The sequence below is a fragment of the Anser anser genome (genome assembly GCF_964211835.1).
Source record: "Anser anser genome assembly, chromosome: 13".
NCBI lineage: Eukaryota > Metazoa > Chordata > Aves > Anseriformes > Anatidae > Anser > Anser anser.
Window position 1 is genome coordinate 21372886 of NC_139734.1, and position 25444 is coordinate 21398329.

General features: G+C 41.6%; 1 long non-coding RNA gene across 4 annotated transcripts in view; it reads left to right on the top strand.

The window, feature by feature from the left end:
- LOC310880619 overlaps positions 1 to 25444 on the top strand; it is a 31204-nt gene that overhangs the window by 608 nt on the left and 5152 nt on the right. The gene's annotated exons all lie outside the window — the stretch shown is intronic.

Here is a 25444-nt window from a genome sequence, read left to right on the forward strand (position 1 = left end):
CCAACACTTTGCAGGAGGAGGTGTGCAGAAAGCCAGGCAGTGATGAATGGGTGCTTGCAGTGTCTTGTGGATAGCAAACCACGTGGGATTTAAGGGAGACTGGGCTCTCAGAGTCTTAAGAACTGAACTCTGTGATGCTCAGTTTTTCAAAGTGTGGGGGCAACAGTTTGCAGTGAATAGGAATAGCCTAAAACTTTCATCAAAAGCAGTGCTTTGTTTTTGCTGAATCAGGGTGGTGAATGCACGTGCATCTTTGAGAGCATGGACAGCCCTGTTGACTCCTAAGGACCACTCATGTGCCTTAATTGAGTATGTGCATGAATGCCTAGCTGGTTGGGATCAGCATAAACATCCCTGAATGTCAAGCTCTCTTCTGCCTCTGTTTTGTGAGGCCAATGACCATCAGGTATTTAAAAACCTGGTTTTGGTCACCTTAAAATATATATTTTTTTTGGAGACATTGGATCATAGAAAAATGGAGAGCTGTGAACTTCATGCCCTTGGAAGTTTAAGATTTTTTTTTGAATGTGTGTATTCAAAGGAGCCAGATAATGCTGCTTAGAAACATTTAAAAACAAAAAATCATGCTCAGCAGACAGCTCTTACGACAAGACTCTGCCCAGAGTGAATTTTTATGCTTGAGTTATAAACCCTTGAAAAATGGGGATCCTAATGCAAAAGCTGACACAGCTTTAACTAAAGCAGCTCTAGTAAGTGCTGCTATAATTATTTGCTCATTAATTACAAATTTTGCAAGACATGAGAGTAACACAAATTGGAAAATAGGAATAATTATCAGTAATAATGCCACAGAAGCTGGACACATTGAAAGTATCTTCCTCTTTAAATTTAATAATAGCAAGACAGCTAGGAAACTAATAAGAAATACATAATTGAAAATTAACCTTGCAAATCTGCTGTTAATAAACCATGGTACTCTTGTGTTACAATAATTTTACAGAGCCCTTAATTTGCATTTGAAGTGTTATCCCAGGTAATACTTTGTGCATTCACAACAATTAGTATGTCTCTGATTTAAAACAAAAAAGCCAAGGTGGGATTTAGCGTAGTTGGAGAGTATGGAATAACACGTACTGCTGTTCTTCGTAGCTCAGAGCCAGAACGATTGGAAACCAAACATACAATGGTGATTTTTGTGCCTGCTGTTATGCCTGAATGCTGTTTTGTTATTGTTGAATTGGAGCATTGTAGTGCTTCGTGCTTTCATCCTTAGCTTGTTTCATGTTTGTGTAAATATACCAGTGTGACTGCTGGATTGCTTGCACATTCTCATTCTCTGAGGTGCGAGGTTTGATGATTTAGGGATGCTTGAAAACGTTCACTGCATTGGAACAGGTAGCTTGTGGCCTGTGAAACACTCTGCTGCAGTGTGTACTTCCACCATCATCTCTGAGTAGACTGTACGGATCTTGTGGGGGCAGGCTGCTGGAGCCGGCGGGGTTGGAGCAGAGGAGGTTTGCTGCAGCAGAGTAACTCAGCGTAGCCTGTGCTTCAGTGCAAATGTGCTGCTTTGCTGCAGGCATGTTATGCAAGTGGGCTCCATTCACAAAGGAAAATGGTACTTACCTATTTTTTAGATCTGTTGCCAATTAACAAAAATCTACAAAAATTAACAGATGTCAATTAAAAACCTGTAGTAATCACTTGATCAATTTGTAAGTAATGATGAAGAGAATTGTTCAAAACTCAGGCTGAGTAGTTGACTGATCTCGCTGAAGACCTCCCACTAATAGAATAAACCTGGTGCACTTCTGACTGCAAATGCAAGAAGCATTCAGTGAACTTGCACACTCACAGCCAAGCATGTAATAGCGGGGGTGCTCAGATCTGCAGGGCTCAGGTGCTCAGCTGAAAAAAGGAGGATGGATCATCACAGAGGGGCTTCCCTGACTGCGGGCTTGTACTTGTAACAGTGTTGATGGCAGTGGAGGTACAGGCAGGGTTTCAAACTTGTCTGTGACCAAGCAGCTTAAAAAATAACCCTGAGACCTACGGTGTTTGGCATCAGTGCGGAGGAACATTGTACACAAACAATTGGGTTAAGAGTGTGTACTCCAAACAGTCTTGCTGCACAATTCCAAGCTCCATCAAGGACTGCATGTAAAATGTTGGCTTCTTTGTGCAAACCCACAAATCCTAGGGAAAAGGCCATTAGGGGTCAGCAATTCAGCTGTTTGTCTGTTCACTTTATGTAAGAGGTTAGCAGCAGTATGCTTTTTGTCCAAAGCCAGCAATAGCAGGAACAGCTTGTTTCTGAAAGGGCTGTGGCTCCCCTAGCAGTGATAGAAGAAGGGGTTCTGAAATAAACCTAGAATGTGGATAGTCTTTGATTTGACCTTTTGTCCATTTATTTGGCTATAAGCGTATGCTTAGCACAGCATTTGACTCCTGTCAGTCCCCTCTAATGTCCTATATAGCTCAAGCACCACAAGTGCAGATGCTTTTTTCCTTATCAGTATGCTTCAGGGAATTCAGAACAACCTATTGTCCCACACTGCAATGTTTTCTGGTTGCCCAAGCTCTTTCTCTGGAGGTGTTCAGGAAAAGCAAACCTTCCATGCCCTTGCAGCATCTCTCTGAAGTGCCAATGGCATAGCAAATCTCCATGGCAGAGGAGGACAGCATGGTCTCCCTCCAAATGTCTTTTTTATCAGTTTGAATCAGATTTCAATTAGTCTTTAAGAGGTAAACTGACTTGCATGTATCTCCTTTGGGGGCAAACCATGGAAAGGTCTCAGAACAGTGGTGTAAATCCTATAGTGGCTGACTCTGATAGTGTCAGGAGACCTTCACTTCATCCACACAGCCTTGCTCTGGAGACAGAGCAGGGTGAGGATGGCTGTTCCTCAGCGTAGTCCTGGTTGTGATGTAACCACTGCATTTGTGACCACAGTTCCCAGTACAGAGCTGAGAGATGACCCAGTGAAGGACCATACCCAATGAGCCAGTCTTGTCCTTATGGCTATCTCTGGGTCCCATCAGCAGTCCACTGCAAGGCCAGAGCAAGTGCTGGGGGTGTGCTGGGTTTCCCATGGGGCTACAAAGCTCAGCCAGCCTGTGAGCAGAGCTTTGGGCAGAGGTGAGTGTCAGGTAGAGAAGGCTTTGAGACCTGAATGGATGAAGAGGAGCATGGAGGGGGCAGTCACTGCCCCAGCCCTGAAAAAGGAGGCAGAAACCACCTCCCCTTCCAAAAAGCGGGAGGCTCTGGGAGAAATGTTTCCCAATTATGTTCCTGAAGCAGCCTGTTAGTGATTCCCAATCAGTATTCTGTTCATCACTGCTTTCCCAAGGAAAGCCGTAAAGGAACAATTTAGCCAGAGGAAGCTATTTTTAGAAGACAGATTTTTTTTAAACTGTTCTGCTGTTATTTATGTTGCATAGATCTTGAGTTATTTATTTCAGTGGGAGCTGATGCGAAGTAGGACTGCGTTTAATGTGTGGAAGGATGGTGAAATCTATCCTACATCTGTCCTTGCTATTTCAGGGTGAGGCTTCGGTAGTCTTTTCTGACCTGCAAGGTGGATGGCGCTTTGTCTCCATCCCTTCGTCTTTCCCTGTGCTGGCCACGCTTCTGCTGTTTGTCACTGCAGTACGTTTTAACCTGCCACTTAACTCGCTGGTACGAATTTTTAAAACACGAAGAAGCAACTGATAATCTGAAGTGTGATCCAAGCTAAAAATAAAAGATGTTAATACTTTGCACTGATCAAAACTAATTTATGCGAGCTGGGCTCTGCTCACAACTGCAGCAAGGTAGAGCTGGTGACATCACTGAGCGTGAGCTCTGCCAACCTGGGTTAGTGTTGGAGTGACAACGCGGTGATTTAGCTGTTATGATCTCACTTAATATTACATACTTAAAATGTAGCCTAACCTGCAATTCAGGGTTATACGAAGTACATGTTGTGGAGTTGTTTCAGAACAGATTTTGACAAAACTTTGCATTTAAAGGAAATGTTTGAGTGGCATACGTGCTTCATATGCTGTTACTTTGCAAGGCTGGTAGAAATCCTTTCAGAAAAGACATTCCACAGTAAACTTTCATATAATATATGTGCTTGTATATATGCACTTCAACACAAAAGGGGAAAATCTGGAATGTTGTCTTAAGCTGTCTGATATGAAATCATTGCAGGAGAAGAAAATCACTTGGCTGGAACAAAGATAACTGCAGCTTTTAAACCCAGAAATCAAACACCATCCTCACAGCGATGAAAACAACAAAAATACTGCAGACATGACGGGTCATGAGCTGAAACTTCTAACAACAATTTTATCTTCAAGCCTCTTTACAGAAACAGTGCTAAAGTGACCTCACATCCAGTGAGGGAGGTATTGCAGCTGCTCTGAAAAAGCACCAAGTAAAGCAGTGGGAGAAGAAAAGCTTGTTTTACTTGATGCTTTGGCTCCCCAGGTGTGCAGCTGATGGTGGGGGGAATGGGATGTGCTTCCCCTCTGCATGCTTCAGTTCCAGCCTTTGCAGCTGGAAGTCTTTGGTTAGCTTGCTCAGCTCATTGTTTTTAATAATTTGTCTGGCAGTTAGAATAACAAGGCTCACCTATTTTAACACGTGGTGAGGAGAGGCAGGTTGTAGGCTGAATGGTGGGGGAACATGTTTTGGGATAGGATTTTTTTCTCTAGGAATGTGGTACTGTTTGCATCTGCAGTTCAGCTATGTCTAAGGTACTCCAAGTTTCATTCTGCATGAACTTACTGGTCAGTGGTGCTGTTCCTCTTTGCAGGGAGAAAGGGCAATGAGTATCCCAGAAAGAATGTGGTCATGGCTAGAGTCTACGAACTGCCTTCTTGCCTGGGAAAGTGGCTCTTTTTCATCTAAGACTGTCTTGTTCTGTATTGTGAAGCCAAGTCTGGTTGCTCACTGCTGCTCGTATTTGGAAACTCATTCAATGGTTACTCAGCGTGGCTGAGACTTTGTGCATAGGCAGGGGAGGGTGGATTTCGCTGGATGCAGCTTCAGTACCAGTGGTTGCAAATGTTTTATGAAGAAAATTTCTATACCAGTGGAATGACTTTGTCACTGCTATAAATACTTACCAAATTCATCCATTACTAGTTCGAGTATAATAAATATAGGAAGTATTCATCAATGTCTTTCAGTTGTGTTAGAATGAGAAAATGAAGGGAGCATGCCAATCCAGAATTTCAGAATTTTTGGTTTATTTAGATGTTACTTTAGGATTATTCAGTCAAGAAAGGATTTCCAGTTTTCCATACAGCTAGCAGATTTTCTTAAAATCAGAATTAGTCTAACCCACTAGAAAACACCCTTTGTTCCTATATTGATAGAAACCCAGTATTCTTCCTTCCTGTTTTGCCTTCCCTGCCCTGGATGCAATGGGAGTAAACACAGTAGCAGGATTTGTATCACCAGCAAAGAGGAACAATTGCAGCAGTGTTTAAATTTGCAAGGTTTGAGGGTTGTAATTTGAGTTTATTTGAGGGAAGGGGGTGAAATGTTTATTCCACTCTATTTTTAGAGGCGCTTTATTGTGTTATCCATGCTTATCACACAGGGACAAACGTTTTTCCATATAACAAATATTTCTGAATCTATTCCAAAAATAGCCTAGGAGCCATGAGATCCTAGGAATAGGCTTCTCCCTCTAGTGGCGGCAGAAGGGAAGTTGCAGAGCTGTCAGATGTGGCAGTTATGAAAAATAAAAAGCAAGCTGTATATATGGTAAAATATCTGCAGTCTTTCCAACTTCAGAAAGATTCGTATGGCAAGAGATATGTCACCACTTTATGGTGGTTCTTAGCCACTGAAGTACTCGAAATACTTGTAAAACTGAGACATACCCAAATGAGGATGTTTCATTTTTTTAAAAAAAGAGCGAGGTTAAAGTATAACTGAGGCACCTTAATAAACAAATGTTAATGATTTTGCTGTCCTACATGTCTAACAGCAACAAGCTTGTGTGGTGAATGTTTATTCTTCATGGGCAGAGATGGAAAAGAAGTCTGGTTGTAACCATACTGCTGTGTTCAAGCTGTCTTGTGCTGGGGGAGCAGCAGAGCAGGTATTGTACCTGGGAGTAACCCCTGGAGCTTGCTGAGCATCTGTCCCTCCAGGTAAAGCCTGGCACTGGCTAACATCTTTCCAGAGCAGTTATTAGAAAGAAAACAAGGTAAAACACTGCTGTGGTTGGGGTGCAGCTGAGCGTAGGCACCAGGTGATGGGGGTTACCTTTGTGGGGCAGAAGCAGAGGTGTCCCTTGCTGGGCTGGGGCAGCATGTGTGCGAGCTTGCCTGCTTTCTCAGTGAGCCTCCACGTGGGCTCCGGCAGCAGAGTGCTTCATCGTGGAAGGTCCAAGGGGGAAAAACCATGGCCGGTGTCTGTACTGCAGCTAATTATGTGCATGGTGTCCTCTGGGATGTGGGAAACAGGACCTACAAGGTCATGTGCATTGGTCCTTGAGTTTTGGGCTCTTTTGTCAGAGGAACTCTAGTGACTTCAAGGTAAAACGTCAACTTTCTTGTTGTTAGGATCGTGCATGCCTTTCTAATCAAGTTAATGATTTGGAGATCCAAGGTTTGGGAATAGATTTTTGAATTTTCATCCTTTTCTTTGTGGTTCTTTGAATTTTACTATTCTGAAGGCAAGTGCTTGGCCTCCCAGTGAGAGCTGACCAGTGGTCAAGTGATTCCAGTGCATAACAAAAACCACCAGGGAGTGCCTGACTCCCAGTGCCACCACAGACCGGCAGGGCAGCCTTGCTGCAACCTTTTGCGACTGCTAACCCACAATATCTCCAGTGGCTGTTGCTTTGGAGCCTGTTCTGTGTTAGGGCTTTCTGAGGACAACTTCTGTCTTGGTGTAGGATGCCCTGGTTCCAGCAGCCCTGTTTGTGCCCACTGGATGGTTACGGCTGCCTGAGCACACGGAGGCTGGGAGACCTTGGCTTGATGACCTTGGGATGTTTGTCTGATACATTTACCCAAGAGTAGATGAGCTCATTGCAGGCATCTGCCCAGCAGCCGTCATGCTGCCTGGATGGTTCCTTAGGATATTAATTACCAGCAGTGCAGGAAACGTGGTACCTTTTCTGCACTGTCTTCTCCTGTGAGAAGATTTAAATCTTAGGTACTTTCCAAAACACAAAGCAGTAAGTCAGTCTCAATCATGGTCATTCCTTTGCATAGCATCTTGCCCTTATTTAGCTCTGGCAGGTACCTGGTCTGCTCTTCCAGCCCCTTGCTTCTGCACTGTCCCCAAGTGCTGTTCTAATTTTCTTACCTCCCTGTAAGGTTTCCTTTCATTTGCTTCTGTTGCTTTTCTTATCACTTTTTATGCTCTCAACTTCATTATGCAATTGTTCCAACCGTGCTCAGTATTTGATGTTTTATAACTCGTGTCTGCCTCTTTTCCCTCATTGTTGATTACTTTTACACTTCTGTTCCTTCACACTGGCTTTAAAAATAAAATACAAAAAACAACTTGAACATTCCCCATGCAATTACTGTGAGGTGTTGCGCGTAACCCTTGGGCATACATTAATTTATCTTTGAACACCTATTTCCTGTGTCCTTTCTCTCCCTGGCTTGTATTGAATTTCCACCTGCACTTACTGAGTCTCCAAACTTTACTCCTGCTAAAATGTAATCTACTTTTAACTTTTTAGTTGAATATTAATCCTAGTGAAATCCTTAAGGACTGTGGTCCTGATTCTGCCCCACACCTGCATCACCAGCCGTGTCACAGAAGCCTTGATTAAGAATTACTCCTGACAAAAAGCCATCACTTTTTTCAAGCTTCTTATGATGAAAATACTTTCAACCAGGCCAATTGTAAGACTGCACAGTAAGGAGATTTTTTCCCAGCATCCATAAATTCAATGGAAAAATGGGTGTGGGAGTAAATCAGGTGCAGCACTGGCTCCTCCTTGCCGGGCATGGAGGAGCGAAGCAGCAGGGACACTGGGGAGGTTCTCACTGATCTGCGACTCATGAGACTCACACTAAGTAGTGACATTTTCCTGAGGTGCTGAATTGCTGGTGAAGGTGTTCAGTGAGGGATGCTCTACAGAATGAGTGTGGAGTGTCCAGCCTTTCCTCAACACAGGAGGGAACGGATGTGTGTATATACTACAGACCTGAGAGCTGTCTTCTGCATGTGACTTCAGCTTCTCTAGTGAGAAGTCTTCTGCAGAGCGACTTCAGGGCTACCCACACATGGCTGTGGTCTGTCTGAAATACCCCCCTGTGGTGAGGAGAGCTGTCCTGGCCATGGCGGTGTCCCTAACAAGTCTGCCGAAAGGCACCTGTGTGGGACGGGATGGGATTGAGGTCACCCAGGGCAGCATCAGGCACAGAACGATGGACAGATGTCACAATGCAGAGGGACAGCCTGGGGGCAGTCACACCAGCAGGAGAAGCAAGCTGCCCAGACGTGGGTGGTTGAGCAAGGAGTGGAGAAGAGGATTTCATGTCCCCATAACGTGTAGCTGTGCCTGAAGAAAAAGGCAGATGTATGCGCAGTGAGTGGGAAAGGAGACTGGTCCCTGAAGGAAGGGAGAGTGGCTGTTGTGCACCTGCAGTCACGACACTGCCATCAATCTCCTTCAAAAGCCACCTTTGGTAAGCACGGGGTCTACCTGGTGGTCAACAAAGGACTTGAAACACCTCAAGCGAGTCCTGGATTTCCAGGCATAAGAATTCCTGGAAATCGTCAAACAGCTATTTCCATTAAATGTACCTCTGTAGCCGATTACTAATGCATATGAAATAGTATCAGTGTTGAGACTTTCTGAATGTATTTGCCCTGTTCTTCTATAGCTTTTATCTAGTCCTTGTGTTACTGTATGTAATTAACACATCTAATAATACATTGACTTTAAGTGACCTTGTTAATATCATGGATTATTGAGTTTGTTTTCATGTAATGTTTTCCTCTATTGAATAATTATATTAATTTATAGTAACTTCTGAGTACATATATTTTGGAAAATAAAATTGAAATGCATTGTGCTTTCAAGAAACACTTCCAAATACAGCAAATGATTTATATTACTATGTTTTTAATAAAGTGCAACCTGAACACACGTCTGTACCTTCCTCACTTTTTCTTTCTCTCACATAGAAAGGTAGCAGACCAAAGAGTAAAGCAGATTTCTTGTGCAAAATAAAGGCAATTCTCTTAACCCTTTTTATTTTGGCATTTCATCTCATCAAAATTCATGATCAGAACACAAGCTTTCAGCTCAGGTTGAAAAAGTATTCTTCACAAAAGAGTGTTTGAGGGGGAGAAAGCTCTAATTGTAAATATTAGTTCTAACAATAAATATTTCTGTAGACTTTGAATTGACTAATCATCACTTTCAGTAAAGTGCAAAATCAGACCAACCCACATATTGTTTATTTACATGGTCAGCTTTAATTTATCATTAGTTTTATTGAGCTGTAAAGCTTTTAGTGCAAAAGACTTTCACTTAATAGTCTCTTAGTTTATTTTTTTTTAAAAAGCATTTCTGCCATGGCTAACATCATAATGATAAACTTCCCTGAGTAGAATTAGCACTTACTGGTGGCTTATGGCTGGGTGTCACTGTGTCATTAGTTCAGCAGTACCCTTAGCCATGGTATGCTGTGATCTGAAATCAGTTACCTCATGTAGTAAATATATTTCTGGTTTGGCTGAACTTTTCATTAGACCACTTTGTGCCAGTATGTTCTATAGGATTTTGACCCAGCTCACTGCATTTTTTTGGTTAGGAGATAAAAACAATCCAAGGTAGCCTGTGAGTAAAATTGGAGAGGCACTCTGCATCCCTGTATGCAGTGCTCTCTGAGCAAGGGCACAGAAGCTGTGCCTAGAAGGAAGATTAAATAAGTGGAAACAAGTTCTAGAGCAAATCATGGGAAGAGAGAGGGCAGGTCACTGTAAGAAACTTTATTTTGAATTGTAGTGAAGGACTATGGGCAAGAGCTGATTATTCAAAGCAGTTTTTCTAGGGGCTAGAACTGTTTCTGTAGTCCCTGAGGCACAGATGTGTGGGACTGAGCCTTTTCACAGAGAAACCCTTTTAATTATGGATACAACTTTTGCTAGAACTTTTCATGCTGAAATGTTAAGGAAATCTGACTTCAGCTTTCTTCCCACCCTCTGATTCCCCTTGCTGGTTCATGCAAGCATCATATACCCTTATTTTTGTTAGTGCGAGGATATTTATCAATGGTGTTTGGGCTGAGATGCTGGGACGGTGACTGGGAGCTGTTTAGTGAGGATGGCTGTGCAAAAAGGTGGACCTCAGCTCACCAGGCTGAGGTTTGGGCAAAAACTTTGAATTAATGCAACACAAACTGAACAAGTACAACATGGCTAGCTGTGCTTTTTGTGCTGAACATAGACAAAACAGGCTTCCCATGGCTTTAGATGGTTTTTGCTTCAGTTAGCCCATGTTCATCTGGGTTTTAGAGCTGTTGCTCCAGAGAGACATCTCCTCTCCAGCTGCTGCTGAAACTCAGAGCTGCCTACTGGGATGTGGCCAGGGCTGATGGTGGAGGGGACAAGAGGGCTTTGCTCTGCTCTTTCCAAAGGCCAGAGTGTATTTCTGACCTGAAATGTGGAGCTCCGATGTGGCTCTAGATTCTTCTCCTGGCATGGAGAAGCATAGTTTGCATGTCTTCCTCTTTTTGCTATAAGAAAATGCTTTAAAAAAAACCACCAAATCACAAGCTTTCCCTCCCACAAATATCTACAGTTTTGTTCTCTTTTAATGATCTCTTATTTATATATAATAGTCTAAGGCTCAGTATTTAGAAGTTTAATTTTTGAAAAAAATAACAGAAGGCTTTAATATTTTTCATATAGTACAGACTGCTGGGAAGAAAAGTAATATCCAGAGACAGTTGCGTTTTCACTGATGTCCAGAATTGAAATACATGTTGATTCTTGCTTTTTTCTTTTTGGCATCTTCTCTTCTTGAGCAAAGAACTTCTGAGTGCAATCAATTAAAGAAAGGATCTGATTTGCTTTGTAATTGTTTTTCTGTCTGTATGAATGATGTAAGGGCATATTGGAAGAATTTACTTCACTACTCTGTCTTTTCTAAAATAACAGGTTTACTGGTTGATTTATGGGCTGTTTGTTTTGTTTTTGTTGTTCTGTCTGTAGGTGAGAAAAAGGTTAATTTGCTTGAGAAATCATGTCTATGCCAGAGAAGGTCAACTTGTTCCATCATCGTGTACTGCCATGGGAGGCTGACCTGAACCTAAGCACGGTGGTTTAATGGAAGAATTAGGCATCCTGTTTTTCTGCGTGCTCTTCCCAGCATTTGTTTTTTTCTTGTTTTTATAGTTTCTCAGAAAAGGCAGGAGGGTGTTACTCAGTAGTTAGTTTCTTATTCTCACCAGAACCTATTCTGCTCCCTGTAAGGTTGTTTTTGATGTTCTGCTTCAAAAAATGTCAAACACTGTGGCTGTGCCAAGTTCATGGTTTCTCCCATCCTCTGGCTGACCAAAAGGCAAAATGCCAAGAAGCGGAGATGAAGGCATTGAGATGTTGCTGGGCAGCTGGGCTGGGGAGCACTGCTGGTATGTGCAAAGGGCATCCCAGTTTCCAAGGGAATGGGCCCTTTCAGCAGGGTCTGTGTGTTAAAAGCACTGAGGAAATGCACAAATATAACAATTCTGAAACACAGAATATAAAATTTCTCATACACAGAGCTGTCTATGAACATAATGTGCAGGCTGATGGGGTGCCTGGGGAAGTCCTCAGCTCCTCTTCCTTGGCTGCTTTGCTGAACTATTCTGGACTCGTAGGATCTGGACCACAAAGGATGAGGGACCAAAGCATTGTTGGAGTTTAAACCTTTTGCAACGCCATCAAAGCTAATTAAAATGAAGGGTTTTCATGTTGCGTGCTTTTTTTTCCTAGTAGAACAAGTTTAATATTAATGAAACAGAACTGGATGTCTAGTTCCTTGCTCTATCAGCCATTGCTCACTGCAGCTGAATGCTAAACATCAAAGTGTTTGAGTCTCTTTTTTTCTGCTCCCTTTTTCTTTTCGTATGTTTTTTAAGTTCATGTACATAATCCGTATTTTCAATATGTCTGATCATGTGTGGGAAAGCATAGTGTAGTGATAGTCTATTTCGGAGCAGTAGTTTGAGAAATTAAATCTCATAGAAATAATTTGGGTTCTATTTTCTGGATATGCGGTGAGATCAAGAACTGGTTATTGGGTTTGCTCTTATATTTTGCCCATATTCATTTTTATAAGTTTACTTAACTACGATCGTTATGTTTTTATTTCAGTGTACTTTTTTCCCTTGTTTTATATAGTTACTTGCAATATTTTTTGTAATTTTATTTTTGTATTTCCTGGGGAAATCTATTCTGACCAGAAGCCTGGTTTCTTGGGAGCTGCCAGCCAATCTCTGCTGTTGTAAGAAGAAAGTGGATGTTATGTAGTCTGTTATTTCTTGAAAGGAATTGGATGTAGTGGATTTGGGAAATGGAAGTTTCATCTAATTTATTGGCAACCGAACGATAATTCAGTAGTAATGGTGTTGTGTTGGTAACGCGTGAATTTGAAACGCAAGTCAACGGGAGTCCTTTTGCATGGATATATTTGGTGTGTTCTCGGGCGTTTCCTGTGAGAGACCCAAAGAAAAAGAGAAGCAATTCAAGAAAACCCATGTTTTTTCTAGCTAGCCTCATTCCTGGGGTCCTTCTCTGTATTTTTGTAGATGTGCAAGCGGTACTAAGGTTCAAGGGGTCAAAATGAAACAAAATACTTCATACTGCAGTGGGGACAGAAAAGAAAATACTTCTTTCTTTTTACTAGTAAAGTATGTAAATTATATGCTTGGAGTTTGTCAGTATGGAAACAAATGTCTTAATTTACTTGCAAGAGCTCTCAAGACTTCAGGATCTTCAACCTTTTCAGGTATAAAACCCCCTGCAGTAACAAGCGCGTTTACAGTTTTTTGCATAATTTACTATTTTTGATGAAAAATGGCATCAAAGTGACACCTAAGGCACCACATCCATTACCCTTTGATAAGAGACTGAAGTTGGTCAATCCTTTTCTTTTCATTTATTTGTACTGTTTCACAGGGCAAAGAAATGACAATTGGGAAGGGTTAGTTATCAGGTAACTTCTGAACTACAGAGGCATAACTGATATAAAAGACTCGTTTCCTTTAGGCTCAGAGCATCAGCATATGCTTATGGTGGTCTCTTCATAAATGTGCAAGTCAAAACATTTGATATTTCTCTTTTTGGTAGTTTCTCATATAAACTTCTGACTTTTAAGTATTCTTTTTCTTCAGTTAGTACCTAAAGCATTCTTGGTGATTTTTTTTAAACGTTTAATTTGCACATACACTTTAAATTTTGGGGATACATAGCACAACACATAACAGTTCCTATTATAGCTTTTAAAGATGTCCTAAATTGTTCTTTGTCTCTGAGACCACGTTTTGCACCCTGTTTAACTCTTTCAGGATGCCCAGGAAGAGATTTCATGTATGCAGAGGCAATCAGGCCTCTCTGTCCTTGAGCCTGCATGGAAAGGGTGCATGGTTTGGATTTTTCAACTACATAGGATGGGGTTTATTACCAGCGGAGTATGCATAGATCAATATTCAATATAGCTGTACACATGCATCCTTCAGATGTGTGTGCTGCCTTGGCCAGCTGTGAGAGTGTAAAATTTACTAAGGCGGCAGCAGCTTTTGAACTGGCAGGGATATCTCCTGGGACCAGAGAACAAGAGACTGTAAAAACATGGGTGATGGAAATAGCTGTGTGACTCCCAAATGGTCATCACTCTGTGCCATATATACTGCGTATGGTGTGAAGGGTGCAGAGCAGCTTTCCTGAGAGATCCAAGAGTGATCCCATCACTCACTCTCTCCAGGTGCCAGAGTGCAGCTATCACAAGACAAAACACATGATTTTTGGCAGAGATTTGAGTACGGTTTTTGTTGCAACTATTCTGCATCAAACACAATCCAATGCTGATCTACTGGGGCACAAAGTGCAATTAAATAAGGCCCAATCTTTAGTATAAGATTTCTCCCAACCCAAGCAAGTTCTTTATCTTGCCTCTAAGTCTGGAGATACAGATATCTCCCATATCAAAGTGGAGCTGGGCAGAGGGGAATTTGTCCTTGGTTGTAGTTCTTCCATGGAGGGAAAGGAGAAGAAACTGGACATCCTCATGAAAAGCCCAGGTGTGCGTCCGGCAGTGCTGAAATCCTCAACGAGGGCTCCTGCCTGAACAGAACCCCTTGTAAGCCCGCACCTAAAAATAGGAGATACACTGCCAAGGAGGTGCCCCAGGGTCTATTTTCTTTACTCCTCCCCATTCTGAGGTTAAATTGCTGTCTCTGGCAAATTTTGTTTTGCTTTTGTGTTGCTGCACGATCTCTTCTTCTGTTTAAGGTTGCTTTAGATTGGACAGGGAGTGTCTGTGGGGTCTGAGGGCAGTCAGTGCTGTGAAGCTTTCTCTCACTACGGAAAAAAGGCTTTATCCAAGTGCTTACGGTGTGCTAGGAGGCCTGTGAGAGAGACAATTGCCAGGGAATAAAACCATTGGCAGTTCTCATCTAACCCACTTCCACGGCACGTACTTCAAGTGCCATACAGAACTAAACAAGACTCAAAATAAAACAGGGATTTGTTTCCCTGCACGTGAATTTCTTGGTTTGAGATGTCGTGGCAGGCAGGCAGAAATAATTATTACTGGGAGAAGATGGGAATTCTTCCCTCAAAGATGCTCATTCATTCATTCACCAGGAGAACAATTAATGACAACTCACTAATGGCTGCAACGTTTTATTTTCTATTTCCAGTGGCATGTGCAGGCCCAGGCTCTGAGCGCCTGGGTCCTCCCTCCCTGGCCCCAGTTGCTTTGGCAGGGAAGCGCGGTGTGCTGCGGGGACCGGCGCTTCCCCGAGCAGGCGGCTGCCCAGCCAAGAGTAGCTTTGAGCTTTTGGCACTGAAGTAATGCACATGAGTAGCACTGGGTAGGAGAAATCGCTGATTGTTTCCAGCAAAGGAATGGCAGTTGTGTTTTAACTATGTAATTAATTACCACCAATTAGGGGGAGGGAGGGAAAAGGGTATTTGGGTTTCATAGCTAAGCAGAAGTATGGGAGACTTCCTAGTAAAGGACACGTTTCCTTACAAGGTAAAAACAAAATGAAACATGCAAGGATGCAGAAGGGTCTTAAAAACAAGACTTCAATAAAATAAAATAAAAGAATTATTGCTCTCTGTCTAGTTTCCTTGTCAAGCTTTTGTCCTGAGCCTGTGTGCCATGTCAGATGGTCGATCTCCCAGCATTCAGACGCGTTGACTTGGCTTTTACTGCCTTCCATCATTGCTTATGCTGGTGTGATGAAAATGGAAAAAGTGCCTCCGACTCTGCCAGTGTCACCGCTGATCTTTTGGAGTGCCTTTCCACAGCTGTAAACGCAAAGGTGTTTGGCTCAAGCCAAGGAGAGGCAGGGGATTAACTGGGGGTCTGCCGCTGTGCGTATCATGCCTGTGCAGAAGAAAAAAAGCTGTCTGGGACTCCATCACAGGGTAGCGGTCTGGGAGGGACCCACATCCCTTGGCTTGTTTTGCTGAGCTGGGGGACAGGGAGTGGAGCTGTACCCCCAAGCCTGGTGGCGGGCGGCAGTGGCAGACCTGGCTCAGCTGGGGACGAACCGCACCCTGTCCAGCCCTTCTTCATCGCTGGCTCGTTGCAGAAGTGTCGAGGCATCGAGTCCAAGCTGTTTAAAGGAAATCCTAAGTGCGGTAGCTGAATATCAAAGAGATGCCAATGGAAGCCGGCAGCTTAAGGCTTTCACGTCCATTGAAAAATGTTACTTCTAATGCATTACCTCTTCAGACTTGAAAAGAGAAAACCCCAATGCTAGCTAATAATGAAGTGATTAACTGTAATAATATGCTGCGCTTCTGGAAGCGAGCACTATAGGTGCAGACAAATCAGGAATGAATATACGTTTGCCCTGCAGTTTGCAAAAGTGTATTCTAAATACACATAGAAAAGTATATTTATGACTTAATTACCATTCTAAAAGCAGCTGCTCAGAGAAGGAATATACTGTCCTGTTGTTTGCATTACTCTTGCACAAAGAAACATCCAAAGGTGGCTTGTAATCTACTTTAACTGATGACTTCTGTATAATTTATTTGTTTCTGGGCTGCCTTTTTGACTATGTTGCTATGGCTGATCTTGGGAAGTGGAGGAGCGAGTCTGAGCTCAGGAAGGAATTGTTCTTTATCCAAAAAGTGCTGCTGTAGCAGAAGCAGTCTTTGATCCCGGAGAGATGATTGTGAGATTTAGGGCTTGCGATGTTCCCACTGCTGAATATGTAATTTAGGTCGCTGAACTATGTTTTGGTGGAAGATACTTATCTATTCCACTTCTTGCTGATGTCATGTGCTGGGAAATCAGATGTTAGAGTGCAAAAATACATGAGAGGCCAGCCTTAACAATCAAATAAAATATAAATGGCTGCGTGATTGAGTGCTTTCAGTGTGGGACAGTGGTTGAAGGGGATGAAGGTCACATCACTTCTCTAGTTCATTGTCCTGCTTTAGTCAAACTCTGCCTTTTTTTAAAAGGGCTTATCTCTGCCTTTGGTTTTGGTCTCTATATGTGCAGAGTGTGAGCAGAAAATCCAAAGAAAACTGTCCCCTACTTGCTACGTAGACAGTATCTCTGTTGTAATATCTCCGTTCAACTTAGGGGGAAGTTGAGAGGATGTTAAATTTGGAAGCTGTACGCTGTCTCCAACAGAGGTGTTCACTAAGAGCAAGAAGCCTTAATTTAACCCAATATATTTCTCCTAGAGAGAATTGACTTCCAGATGCGTGGCAGTGGGACTTTACCAGGTGACTGTTTGCATAAGTCAGGCTTCCCTAATCTTGGAGCTAGCTGTGCATACCTTATCCTGGTAAGCATTAGTTAAATCGTTTCATTTTTTAACACAATCAGCTGCTGACTGACCTGCTAGAAAAGTCTGTCCAGATTTATGTAGCTTCCTGAACTTTTTCCCTTTTTCTTTTTTTTTTTTTTCCTGGAATCTGCTAATTTTTTACTTGGTGGAAATCGTTAACAGTGAGCAAACTTTTAGGAGGGTGTGTAGGTGCTCATCTTAGTTGCAAAAGTACTAAAAAAAAAAAAGGTACTAAAAGTTCAGCAGATAATAGCAATGCAGATCTTAAAAAACAAAACCAACCTCCACACTGAACTAGAACAACAAAACCAACAAACAAAAACCAAAACAAACAAAACACCTCACCCTTGGGTAACAAATGGAAAATATGCCTCCTGGATAATTCATCAGGCAGAGCAGTGCTCAGAAAACAGCAAGAGGCAAATATTTTTCCTAACTCTCCTGGTACAAGACAAAACAAGCAGTTTTCCTCTAGAAAAATTTCAACAAATAGTGATCAGTAATGCAGCTGTGAGAAATATCAACCATTTTTACCACCTAATGTTAGAAACCTCCCAATTTACAGCAGCAGCCGATGTCAGTCGGGACTCTGCAAATCAATTTTTGCATTTGTAGTTGCTAAGATCTGAAGAATCAGAGCTCCTAAATTCACACTTTCTGCAGGTTTTTATCAGATTCCAACGTAACTGTATCTATAGAAGTAATCAGCTTTCTCATTCTGTGGCTTTCAATGACATATGAAGGTATGTAATACAGGATACCTAAAAATCAATAATAGTGCACCTTTTCAGTTAAATCTGGAAACTTTAACAAGTCTGGAGCAGTATTTTGTTGTGCTCTTCCCCTCCCTGCCCCAGATGTGAATACTGTATGAATGTTTGTATAAATAACATAAATACACGTTAGCATGGATACTAATACTCATATTCATATTTATTATTACTTGAATGCACCTTTTTGTGCTTCCTGATGGGTGATTAATTTGGCCAGAGCTCACAAAACTAGTGATATATATTACATTAAGTTATGCACTAAATCAAAGATATTGCCCTGAAATTTACTCTGAAAGATTAATTGCTGAAGTTATGAAGTAGAAGGTATGTGCAGCTTGGCATAATTTGTAGTTTATTTAAACAAACAAAAAACCAACAACCTGCGCTCTTACTAAAAGTTACAGGATTTACAGATGAGTTGATCTGGATTACCTTTGTACAGTAGTTAATTATTGGCTCCTGGGCTACTAGCTTTCCCTTTAAAATTAGCTCCTTGCTCATTCAGTCTTGCTTTTAAAAACAGTTTCAGAGCATGGAATATATTTGCTACTTCAGCTGCAGCATTTATCTTAGGCATTGGTGAGTCTCTTAAACTGCACTAAGCACTTCCAGCACACTTCAGAGTGAAGCTGTCGCTCTGAATTTCTCTCTCTCAAGAATTGATTAAAGTGATAATTCTTTAGCAGTTGTGGCATACGTACTGCTAGTAATCTCTCTAATGGACGAAAGGCACAAATAACTGCTGAGTTCAAATAAATTTGCAGAGTTTTTCCTTCATTGGCTTGTTATTCTGAAATAAAAATAATGTCCAAAATAATTAGCAATTGTGAGGAAGATTTCACATAGCTGTCAAAAGGCTGCCGAGTCCATTTCCAACAGCAACTCAAAACGTTCCTGCAAATCTTTGAACATGCATCTGGCTGCATGCAGCCTTTCTGCATGCACACAAGTACTGTGGCGTGGAAAACAAATATTGGAGATTATTCACCAAAATAATTTAAGCTCCTATTACATGAGACAAGGGTATAATTTTCCTGCCAGGGTGAGAGGAGGTGGAGAAGGAGAAAAACCACATACAAAGATTTTCTGTTTAGTACTGCAACTACATTTCTAAGTTGAACATGTATTTGGTATTGTGCAAAGACAAAATATTTTGGAATACCTTATCTCCCAATTATTTTTTATTATTTTTTCCCAGATTATAGTAACTTTTTGTTCGCCAGTAGTTACAGTTGCTTTAGCAAGTAAGATATATTGAGACATAATTCAAAATGACAGGAAAGGAGTAACCAATATACGGCGCACAAATGACTCCCTGTTAACATGTCACGTATTACATCCTTTATTAAAAACAGCCCCTGCTCCGTATTGGCAAACAGTGTTTACAACCACCACCCTCAGCTCGGTTTATGATCGATTGTCTTAAAGCTTACTAGTATGTGTAGTAAAATATTAGCATCAGTATAAATATACGATATTGTTTATATTATCTCTTTCTTTATATTGTCTTAGTAGGGATTTATGTTCAAACAATCTTTTTAATCACAGCTCACAGTTTTAAACGGGCTTCCTAAGGCAGCCTGAATTCCAAAGCACAGAGGTTTTCCAGCATCCAACTTCTTCATATCCAGTTAATTTGCTGAGGGTTAAGGGCGTACCTGTCAAACTGGGGTCTGCCTGTCTGCATCAGGTGTGCAACTTCCTTGCATTCCTCTATCCCCATTTTATGTACAGCTTCCTTAGTACTTGTAAGAGTAATTTTTAAAATATTTTTTTTCTTTATTATGTTATTTGTCACCCAACTTTTTGTTCTACAAAAAATTTAAGCTGCGCATAAATCCTGAATTGTTATACAAGGATTTAAAATTCCTGGATGCTCTGTTCAGTTTTACCCTTTGTTTTGAACTTTTTTTCTTTGTGCTGAAACTGGAAAATCTTGACTCTTTATTCTGGTGTTACTGAAACAGATGTCTCTCGTGAGCCCTGTCCTCAGTGAACTTTTCTCAGCCAGCCAGCGAGTAGACACACTGTTACTGCTGAACAAGGGAAGACTTAGAAATACGTGGCTTTTTAAAGCCTGTGTATATATTTCTAGAGCGTGCATGTTTACACACAGATGCCAGACAATGTTTTAAAACCAGCTGCTAGTATAAACAAGTGGATATGCTATTATTTATTGATTATGATAATGCCTCGTACACATTACAAAAGCTTTCATCAGAAAATAGGTTTTGTAGGGGCTAATCTTTGCAAACATCCAACACTCAGAAAGCCAAACCCGCCGACTCTGTAAGTGCAGGAGGAGGCTGATGGGCAGGGAGGACCAGCCCCTGCACTGCAGGCTGACGGGGGCCATGGGTTTGGCAGCGCTTGCAGGGGGAGTCCACCCTACTGCACGCTGCTGGCAGTTTTCCATCGCGTGGCAACACCACCACGCTGAACAAATGCCATGTTGTCTTGGTGGGAAAGGTGATGGTATGTTTATCGCACAGCGAAGAAATAAATGGTAGCCATTACAAAGGTGTATAATTCGGCAATTACAGTTATTTGTTTTTCTGACACCTCCTGCAAACAGTTATCGCTTCAGTCAAACATAATTTGATTATCTTTTTTTTTTTTTCCTGGTACTGTATATTAACAGGGCAAATAAAAGGGAAAATAGTGTGGTCCCTTGTAATAAAGAAAACAGCAGCAAACTATTAATGCTCTTTGAAAAGAGTAGTTTTAACAAAGTAAGCAAGAATCATTTTCTTTGGTTGAGTGTTGATTCCCTAGTGTGCTCTCAGTAAGTAATTAGAATGGCCCAGTGAATGTCAGCATCAGCTTGTTTATTCTCATTATTTTATCATTTTAAAAACCCTCTAGGTGATGAGACATGCAGTATAGAACATAATTACCATTATTAGCATACTAATTGGACACAAAAATAGGCCAACTACAAGGTAGCCAACTGAATAATTTCACATTAATCAAACACCATAGTGAATAAGCCTATTGTTAAATTGACAGCTACAATAATTGGCAATATTTCGCTGCAAAATATAAGAAATTCCTTGCAATATCTCTGCAACGTTATATAATTTAGTCATTTCCCATATTTTCATTCTTAACTTTGTACACGTAGTTCAAGTTCAAGAAAACATCATGATAAGATTATTAGTCTATTATCAAGTGGACGGAGTATATAAAGACCTGCTTGTTAGCATTCAGGAACAGATTCACATGATAATAGCACAAAAAGGATACCAATTTAGTTACTTGTTGCTTCAGCATTGAATATGCATAAAGGTTCATAAGACTTTTTTAAACTGTATATTAAAGTCTAACTCAAATCTTAGAGGGACAGAAAATGGCAAAGAAATTAAAGGGGAAAAAAAGCAAGTCCTAAAATGAAAAACAAAAAAAAAACCACACAAAACAACAACAACAACTAAAAAAAAAGTGTGATCTGCGACTTTCATCTTGTAGGGTAATTTTCTGGCTGGGGCTGATGGTTTTTCAGTTGTGCGTTTGTCTCTGTGCCACTCCAGTCTGATCGAACGGCAAGCTGGAAAGTTGTCGAGCCACCAGCAGAAGTGAGAACTCTCAAAATGCTGGATTCGTGGCAGGCAGGAAGGGAATGCTGGCCCTGCCTGTGTTTCGCTTTAAAACCCATGAGGGAAATAGGACAGGAAGGGAGCGAGTGGAAAGGCAAAGGAGAAACAAAGAAGGGGAAGGTGTAAGCAGGGGAAAATGAGGGTTTGCAGCAGAGGGAAAGGAGCTGATAAGGAGAACAGAACCAGATGGTGAAACAAGAGGAGCAGAGCTAGGAGAAGACGAGAAGAAAGAAAAACAGTGAGGAAGAAAGAAAATAGTCTTCAGGAAAAGGGAGGAAGAGAAGGTAAGGTGAGAGTGGGGGAATGGAGTGCAAATTTGGAAGAATATGAAACAATATTCTTCTTTTATGAACTCGGAGGCAGGGGGAAACAGATCTCCCTGAAAACACCATTTCCTTCCCACTCCCCGGGCTTTCAGACGGGAGGCTGGGAAGAAAGGTGGAGAGGCTTCACTTTGAGTTGCTGTTTATTTTGATAGGAAAAATGGTTTTGAAAATTTAGTGTAAAAACTGTTTCATAAGGCTATTCACATGGCTATCGGGTGCACATTGTGGATGGGCACTGAGGCTTTGGGGGCACAATGGCCATAATCCTGTTTCTGACCCCTGGATATTTGTGAATGGCTTCTCCGGTACAAATAGGCTGATCAAAGCCAAAAACTCACGTGGGTAAACTTAACCGATGGCATAGAAGTTAAAGAAACAAAAGGAAAGGACGGTTAGAAAGGCAAAACGCTGGCATTAAATAGCTTTTATGAAATGCCTGCTTTCACAGCCCCAGACCTGGCTCCCACTGCAGCGGCGGCAAGGCTTTGCGTAGGCCTCGGGCCTGGCCTTTCGTTCAGCGCTGGAGCAGGGAGACTGGGGCTTGAAGGCATTCAGAGCAGGTCAGTGACTACCTGAAATACCACTTGGTTATTGCAGTTAAATTATTGAAATCTCTGTGTCCGTCTCCAAGCAGGAGAGCCTCCTTTGCTGGGTGGCAGACGCTGCCCGGCCCTGGGGTGGGTGCTGAAGGGCGCTGCGAGCGCTTACCCAGCCGGGCAGGGCTGGCTCCGGAGTCGCTCTACTGATTTAATTAAAAGCAGGAGCAGCTTTCTATATGAAGTGACCTCTAAGTTTGTGTTGAAATTTGTCTTATTTTGATTTAAACTGTAGGTATGTATTGATTTTTCAGTGTACGATTTTTTTCCCAATTTTTATAGGAAATAAAATTTCCCTTAATTTTTTTTATTTTATCAAATACATGATTTCTCCTGGTTGCTCTTTGCTTAGTAATCTGATAGCGGGCAGTTTTCTGGTAGGGAGTGGGGATGCTAGTCTATTGCAGATTGCCTGCAATCCCAGTTTATTGATTTTTTTCAGTTTTATTTCCCTTTGTATAGCCTGTCTCTTCAGTAGCAGACCCACAGTAAAAAAGCACAGCACTACTGCAGATATCTCTTGGTACAGAGAAAAACCACCATGGGAAAAGTTGGGTGGTACGAAGTAGGCTGAGGTGTGCGGTGCATGCTCAGGCTTTTTATTTTTATAAGCATGAGTATACAAGATCTTTGATCTACTCGCAGAACATGAGAAATAAATCTCTGGGCTCTCACTGTGTGGAAGTCTTTCCTTTAACAAAGTCCGTATTTAGCAATGACCATAATACCTGTGATGGGGTGGTGGTGAAAAGATCTCTCGAAGTGTTGCCATCCACCTTTTATCGAGGAAAAGTTAGGGGAAGGATAAAGGAAACAGCCTGTGCCAGGTTTGCAGCAGAATTAAGGACAACAGCCAAGGCTGTGTTTTTGCTGATAGATGAGGATGGCTCCACAATGTGCCAACCCTGTAGCTTGGAATGAAGAAAATGAGAAAACTGAAAATATCCTTGACAAGACATCTTTTAACACATCACGAGGCTGTCCAAACAGCAAAAAAAATGCTCGGCAGTTCCTTTCCTTCTGTCGCGGTGTCTGTGCTTTGGTGGTTGGAGTTGCGGGGCTCAGCTGAAATGCTGCCTGTTGGATTTTGCTGGAGTAACAGCTAAAGGACAGCATGTTTACCAAGCGTGGGGTCTCACCTGCTCCTCTCTATGCCAGCCATCGAGGGCACTGCACAATCATGAAAAATGTCTTGGCTGATCCAGCAGCTAGGTCTGGGCAGCACGTTTGGCATAGGCATGCGTATCCATCGTACATCACGACTGTTTCTTTTGTAAAGACATTGCGAATCTGATGTTTTCTCATCCCTTAAAATAAGTTGGGGTGAGTAATGAAAGCAATACCTAGCCTCCTACCTCCAAAAAAAATAAATAAAAAAAAACCAACACCAAACTCCACAACCAAAAGCCAAAGGAAAGAAAGGTATTTTGTGCATTCAGGCACAGTAAACAGAAGAAAAACACTGGGAAGGATAGTTGTTGAATACATTTGAATAACAAATACATTTGAGGAAATCCCAGTCCGCTTGGGGACAGAGAAAAGGAAAATAAATTCATCACATTATTCACTAGAAATTATTTGTTCAGCTCTGCTCCTTAATGTGTCAGCTAAAGATGATTTCTAAGAGTGAAGATTTTATTTTCTTGCTCAAAATGACTCAAGAAGAAATGAATATTCCAGCCACCAAGTGAGGTTAATATATGAGTTTCATAGTCATTTACTCAACACCGCTGTTCCCTGCAGAGTAATGGCAATGAGATGCATTCTGGGATTGCCAGAGGTGAAACCATAGTAGATGTTCTTGAATAATTTAGCAATGTATGAAAGCTTATTTCATCATCATCAACACAGTAATACCTTGCACCAATGGAGTGTTTTACATTTCTGCTCTTCAAAAACGTGCAAGTATTCTCGTTTCCGCTTCTCAGGTGTGGAAACTTGAGAATGGAGAAACAAAATCATTTTCCAAAGGGGAGAGGGCAGTGGGAGGCCTGGGATAAGCACTGGTAATTTTGAAGTGGCAGAGCAGGTTCATATCCAATTCTTTCAGTGAAAGCAGGCTATGGTTGTGTTGTGGAGTAATTATTAACGTTAGGCTAAAGGAGCAGAGAAACTCTCATGCCTGTATTTGGGCTGTTTAAACATGCATGTAGTTGGCAACTTTTTTGTGTTTAAGGAGTCTAAAATCTCATCAGTCTTATTCTTCCCTGAATGTAGATTGGTCTTTAATGAGATCAATGAATAGTGCTGGTACTTTGCTGGCCAAAATTGTAAATGTGCTGTTGTTTCCTTTTTACCCTGTAGCACAGGGATTTCAGAGCGTTACTGCTAATGTGTTTTGCATTCTATTGCTCTCCCACAAAATTTATGGCCAGAGAGAGATTGTGGAACTGCTACGGGCAGAGCTAGGTTGTATTCTCTGTATTACAGTCAGATTTATTTTTTCCAAAGTATATGGTTTCAAAATAGTCAAAGGGAAAGGGAAATGCAGAGCAAAGAGGGAGCTGGGAACGTGAAAGAATTTGAGACTGGTTTCATAAAAATAAAATTTTGGTTTCTGAGCTATATCAGATGTTGAAGAAGAAACGTATCTGGTACTATGACTCTAAAATGCTGAGTATTTGTATTTTATGGTCTTTTTGTTGCTTTTGTCCATGACCCACCATCCTGAAGTGGCTCCAGTGAAGTCGTGTCCCCACAGGACAGACTTTGCCTTAGAGTGGAAGGTTTCTCTATAGCAGGGAATGGAGTCATCACTGAACATCCTTTATGTATTAATCTCCTGAGATGCACTAAAACAGGTAAAAACTATAGTCCTGACCGAGTATGAAATGGGTAATCAGTAAGAGAGTTGAGGTAGGATGGAAAGGGCTCTCTTGGCACGTTTGGGCGAAGTTGTATGTGAACCACGTGTATGTGAATCAGTGAATCATGTTTCATACTGACCCACAGCATCATGCTGGGTATGCAGGGGTGGTGATCAGAAAGTATAGAAAATGTAGAGGATTTAATTCAAATGATCCAAGGAGTTGGACTCCTCACAGGGAATCTAAGAGGTCTGAAGCAAATTGTGGATAAGAGGAAAAGAATCCTGAAGGAAGCAGAAGGTGTGCATGTGAAAAATCTGAGAGAGATGAGAGATGCCCAACAGATGAGCAACAGGAATCGCATGTGTCAAAGAGCAGCTG